This window comes from Vombatus ursinus, unplaced genomic scaffold (genome assembly GCF_900497805.2).
Source record: "Vombatus ursinus unplaced genomic scaffold, bare-nosed wombat genome assembly UNPS02006232.1, whole genome shotgun sequence".
Classification (NCBI taxonomy): Eukaryota; Metazoa; Chordata; class Mammalia; order Diprotodontia; family Vombatidae; genus Vombatus; species Vombatus ursinus.
The window spans coordinates 1-6,726 of record NW_020946010.1 but is presented as its reverse complement, the minus strand read 5'-3'; positions in this window follow the sequence as shown (position 1 = coordinate 6,726).

The window sequence follows — 6,726 nt, the reverse complement described above, 5'->3', positions numbered from 1 at the left end:
TGTGAGTCAAAAAGGATTTGCTTTTCCTCTCTGCCATGCAGGGAAAGACTTCTATGAGAGCCTGTATTTCAATGGTACCTTGTTCCTAATCATTCTGCAAACTTGAGGTTATATTGTGTTTGATTCCCATTTTTAAGATCCAGTAGATCATCATGGTATAGATCCCATAGTTTTGGGAAAAGTGATTAGATTGGTGAGCTATATAAACAATTCATGGCTTGTTTGTTTTCTGGGGTTTCCTATATTGGGTGACTAAGGATGTAAGAAATATGACCAGTGTATTCTAAGAGAACATTCTCTAAAGATATAATTTTAAAATGGATGGAGTGGTGTCATGCACATATTTACTCTGTGTCTGTTTATATCCTGAATTTTAAGTACTGCTGGAGACATTAATTGATGCTGTAGTTGTGTTACAATAACAAACTTTACTTGACATCTCCTGTTTTTCGATGCAGAAACTACAAATCAAAATTGGTTTTAGGGAATTGCCCAAGGCTTAAAGTCACACAGCTACAAGACAAAATTTGAATCCAGGTCTTTCTGATTTCAAGTCCAGCACTGGTCAGTACAACATGGTTCCATAACTATATGTGATGGGGGCACCAGAAAAAGACAAGAAGCCTGGAACCAGGTCTTTGGTGCAGAGCAGATTGTTAGAACTAAAGGGTAGTTTGGGTATAATGTACAGGAGGGAATGATGTTTCATCTGAGATAATCCTGAAAAAACTGGGTAATGCCATGTGATAGAAGGTCTTGAATGCCCAGTGAAATAATCTGAAGTTTAGATTCTTTTCTAAACTTAATATCTTAGGCAAAGATTTCTGAACAGCTTCATGACCACCAGATCTATGTGTAAGAAAAGTCTGGTATGTGTTAAAATGGAAATAGCATGCTTTTCAGGAACCTTAATGCCAGTGTTGGTGTCCCAAAGTACACCAAGCCTTTTTGTCATCTGTTCTGGCCAATTTGATGGGTAACACCTTTATGAAATTTGATGCATACCAGTAAGTGCCAGCATCAAAACCACCATATCCCTAGCCAGAGCTACCCTGCCCTTGCCCTAGTCAGATTAGAACCCATGTTTCCATCTCACACTCCACTGGATATGCCTCGGTCCTTGCTATCTTATGATAATACTACCAACTTGGCCCTACTGGTGGTTCAGCTCGGCCCCAGAACCTAATTCACCCCATGTTTACCTACCCTTATGTCTATTTATCCTAACCTCTGGCCTCCACCTCAGCTCCATGATTGTGGGCACCAGTATGTTTCCCCAGTGTCCCCATAACCTTCCCTCATTTCAGGATTTTAGAGAGTGAGAGTTCCTTTCAAATATCAACTGCTACTTCCACCCTTTGGCTAGGAAATTCACACCTACTATCTTAATTATTGTAATCCAGCCAAGGTAGAAAGTCTGTTCCCTTCCCTTTGCTATAGTCTTCCATCCAATTTAACCATTCCCCTTTCATTGTCCCTTCTGGAACCCCTAATCTATTTTTAGCAAACACTTTCATCTTAGTTTTTTTTTTTCATGCTCTTTCCATTTTACATTCTTAGAAATCTGGCTCTCTAAGATACTCCATCCCTGTTCACTTCAATGCTGGTTGTACATTTTCTCATACCCTGGACACACAAAACAGCTGGAGGAATTGGCATACTCTTAGGCTGGGGCAGCTAGGTAGCCCAGTGAATAGCACTGAGCCTTCAAATCCAGCTTCAAACACTAGCTGTGTGACCCTGGGCAAGTCACTTGTTTGCCTCATCTGTAAAATGAGCTGGAAAATTAAAAAGAAAGAATAAGTGATCTGGAAAAGGAAATGGCAAACCACTCCAGTATCTTTACCAAGAAAACCCCAAATGGGGTTATGAAGAATCATAAGACTGAAGCCACTGAAGAACAACAACAAGGTCTTTATTGCCACTTATGTACATTTCTTCCACCTGGAAGTAGTAAAACTATACCAGTGAGGGACCTCAACTTTCCCATCTCAGAGCTAGATAAATCTAACCATAAAATAAATAAGAAAAGTCAAGGAGATGAGTAGAATCTTAAAAAAGTTAGATATGATAGCTCTCTGAAGAAAACTGAACAGAAATAGAAAGGAATATCCCTTTTTCTCAGCTGTACAAGGCACCTTGACAAAAATTAATCATGTATTAGGGCATAAAAACTTCACAACCAAATGCAAAAAAGCAGAAATCAAATGTACCCTTTTCAGATCATAATAACAATTACATTTAATGAAGGGCCATTGAAGTGTAGATTAAAAATTAATTGGAAACTAAATAATCCTGAAGAATGAGTGGGTCAAAGAACAAATCACAGATGTCTCTGAAACTCCTCTTTTGAGGGCCACTCCATCCTTTGATAGCAGATCCATGTTGTGTTTTAGTCACTTTTCCCAGTCACTCTTCATTAAGTATTCTGTGCTTGCCATTTACAGAGCATTATGTTTAACAGTGGAGGAGCTAAAATCTATTACCATCTACTAAGGGTGGTTAAAGTTCTACAAAAAATGTGGAATGCTTGTGTTGGACTCACCAGAGCCTTGGAGCTGAAACTGTAGGGTAAAGGACCGGTTTCAGAGAGTACAATCCAATTTAACCAGGATTAAACCTTTATTGTGATCAAAGAGCTGTGTGCAGTGCTAGTCATGCAAAGATAAACATGGAAGAACATAGAGTCTGCTGGGGTGGTAGGACAGATAGAAAAATGACTAAGATACTAGGGAGCATGACTTAAGTACAAAGGAGAGGACCAGGCAACATGCCTGGGGGAGTGGGGGAATCTGGGAAGGCTTCTAAAGAAGACGGCAGGGGCAGCTAGGTGGCGCAGTGGATAGAGTACCGGCCCTGGATTCAGGAAGCCCTGAGTTCAAATTCGGCCTCAGACACATTACACTTACTGGCTGTGTGATCCTGGGCAAGTCACTTAACCGCCATTGCCCAACCAAAAAATAAATAAATAAATAAAAATAAAGAAGACAACACCTGAATTGGGTGTAGAAGAAGAAAGGAAGAGTAGGACATCAACAAAGGGAGTCCATTTCAGGTGTATTTGGGAGACTAGGTAAGAGTGAAAAAGTATTAAGTGCGTACAGTGAAGTGGAATGGATAGAACCTTCCTCAAACCCAGGAAATTGTTCACTGTGTGACCCTGGGCAACTCTTTAAGACTGTAGATCCTGGAGAAGGTGCTGACCAGCATTAGTGGAGGGAATTTTCTCAGCCAGGAAGGGAAGGCTAGTGGAGAGAAAAAGCATTTATTAAGCGCCCACTATGTGCTAAGCACTTTATAAATATTATCTCGTTGCTTAGTATTTGTTCCCTAAGCCGCTGAAATCACAGGTCCAGTCCCTGTTCCGTGCTATGTATTAATCACTGGGAATGCAAATAGAAAAACAAGCCCGTCCCCGGCCCACAGCCTTCCCCCAGCGCGCCTCTGCCGGCGCATCCTCTGCCCCAACCCGTCTCCTAGCAACTGTTGCGAAGGTGGAGCGAAGGTCAGAGGGAGGGAGGAGTCCTCTAAAGCATCGTCGGAGGCTGCCCTATCTCCTAGCAACCATGGGGCGGGGGGGGGAGGCCGATGCAGCATCCTCAATCTTGTCCCGTCTCTTAGCAACCATCGCGAGGGGGGAGCGTGGGGAGGGAAAGGGAGGGGAGGCCGGGTGCCCGCCAGCTCAGCGCCACTTCCGCTTCTCTGCTCAAGCAGTTACTAGGGGCGACCGAAGCCGGGGGCAGGGGCCGGGGCTCAGTGCCCCCGGGCGCCCCCGCCGGCCTCCACGGCCTAGCGGCCAGATCCTCCCTCCGCTGCGCATCCTCACCGGATCGGGGCTGGAGTCGGCGCGATGGCGGCTGCGACGGCTCAGCGGCCCGAGGCCGAGGAGGCCGCGGAGGCCGCGGAGCCCCCCTGGGCGCTGCTGGGCCCGCGGACTGACGGGGAGATCACGACCAAGGCCCCGCTGGCCCCGCCGGGCCTGGCTGGGGGCAAGCCCCGTGGCATATGCTCCCGCTCCTACTTCCTGGTGCTGATGGTGTTCGTTCACCTCTACCTGGGCAACGTGCTGGCGCTGCTCTTCTTCGTGCACTATAGCAACGGCGACTCGTCCGGGCCGGGGCCGGGGGCGGGTCAAGGGGTGTCCCCTGAGCCTGGCCCCGTGGCCACCGCCCCCGCAGCCGCCCCAGCCGCGCGAGCCCCGGCCGCCCCTCCAGCCCCCGCCCTCCTCGGGGCGCCGCTCATCCGTCTGGAGGGCATCAAGGTGAGCCGGCATGCGACCCATCTGGGCACTTACCAAGTCTGGAGCTGGGAAGGACCTCGGAGCTCAGCCCCTCCCTCGTTTTATAGATGAAGAAACTGAGGTCAGAGGAGGGGGAGCGAATTGTTCAAGGTCACAGCCAAAATTTAAATTTGGGTCCTCTGACTCCATATCCAGGGATTGGCGCTTTTCACTTGGCTCTGCTACCCTTGGTCTCCTCTAGGTGTGGGTATGAGATTGGGGTGGGGGGAGGAAAGCAGATGACATCTAGAGACCAGGCTTCCTCCTCCCTTCTTATCTTCCCATTCAGCAACTGCAGTTAGAATTGTATTAGGCCTGAAAGATAATGTATGTGTGTATACATACATACATACACACACACACATATACCACATACATGCTACTACATAGATACATATGTATATACATACACAGATACATATGTATATACATATGTAGAAATAGTATAGATAAATAGAGAGTATCTATCTAACATGAAACTGAAGACCATGGAGCCATCATTTGAGTGGTAGTGTCCTGATTCTCTGCTTTTTCAAAGCTTTGGCTTCTCTGACCCTTTCCAAGGCAAGTGAGTGTCCCTAAGAAGAGCAATTACCTTGTCAATGAGGTGGTTTAGTTCCCAGGAAATCTCAATCCCATCTGCCCCTAGAGAAGTAAGATTATTTCCAAGACTATTTCTGCAGTAGAATTTTAAACTTTCTCCCATAGCCTTTTTTTTTTTTTGGTGAGGCAATTGGGGTTAAGTGACTTTGCCTAGAGTCACACAGCCAGTGAGTGTTATGTGTTTGAGGCCAGAACTGAGGTCCTCCTAACTCCAGGGCCAGTGCTCTATCCACTGGGCCACCTAGCTGCCCCTCCCATGGTCTTTTGCCTGAAGTGCTGTGAGACCTATTTTGTGACTTTCAATTAAGTTCAACAAGCATTTGTTATAAGGTTTGCAAAGCACTTTATTTATGTTATACATTTAAGTCCAATGTGTGCACAGAGCACTGTGCCAGGGGGCTTTGGAACCTAGGAGGTGGCAGGTGACCAGGGTGTTCATTTGATCTGAATGTGCTGTTACCCAGGTTGGCTACAAGCAGAAGATGGAGCTGATCCCCAACAAAATACACGATGTGAAGACCCTCAGCTTGAAGCCTCTTCTCTTTGGTAAGAACACACCAAAAAATCTCCCTATAGAAATAGACCCACCAGAGTTTATATTTGTGAAACTGCCTCTAGCATAAATTTTAGTTCAAAAGTTATGAAAATTCGTGTTTACAACAACTTGACTTCCCCTTCCCTCCTTCCCTCCTTCACACATATGCAGACCAAAAAAAAAAAATCACGTAAGTAAATTTCTTGTGCTAAGGAGATGAAAGCTGTTAGAGCAGTTGGTGAACTTCCTACTCCAACCATTGGAGTGAATTCTCTTTTAAACTTTGTAGCAAGAGCTTCCATCTCTAGTCTTATTGCTATATACAAAGTGACCCTTGAATCATTGTAGCTCTTAAGAGTTAAGAAGAAAATCCTTCATTAAAACTATTAAAAAAAAAAACAATTCCCTATCCCAATACTTAAGTATCAAATGAAAAAAATGTGATTTCTGTGGCCTTCCAAAATCAGAGAATTAATGGGTAACCTGGAATTGAACCTGCCCTTTTAGTTTAATCGTAGTCTCTTGTTTCCTCTATTTTCATGGATGATGTTAGGCCAGTGAACTGATAGTGGCCATTGGACAGCCTGTGTCTGACAAGAAACAGGCTGGTAAAGTGATAAACCCAGCATCAGGATGTTAGCTTATCATCTCAGAATCCTGCTAAATGACTGTTGCTGCTGGATAATTCCATTTAAGAACTGAAGCTGGTTGTCTCATCTAATTTCCAGTGCCCCTGGGAAACTTCTTAAGGGACACTGCTTTTAAAATATCTTTTCTAGTAGTTCTGGTGCATTGCACTACAAATATTTGAGTATTAGACCTCAGTTAGAATAGAATAGAATGTTAATATAGAAAGGTTGATGAGGAACTTGTTAAAACCCTCAGCATGTCTGACCCCTCCTTCTCCCTACCCTGACCTCAGTAGGAACTGAAACCCTAGCTGTCCTGGTGCTTTTTGAAAGCCTCAGGCCTGAGAGTGAGGGGGAAGGTCCACTGGGTTTGTACCCAAGATCCTCAGGACCTTTGTTCCTACAGCTAGGGTTTATGGGCAAACTCTGATAGCAGTGACCAAGAGAGTCTTGGCCTTTTGCACCCAGGGACTTCAGGACAATGGCTGGGATCTGCAACTATCAGGAGCCCATGGGTCTGAGCACATCCTTTACACCACTGGATCAGAGGTTTGTGATTTGGGGGATATACTTGGACCCATGTGTCATCTGAAACTCTGTTTTGAGAAATAACATTGGTATTTTGGTTGAAACTTTTTTTTTACAATGTTTTCGTCATCCTGTTGTGGGTTGAGTCCCCA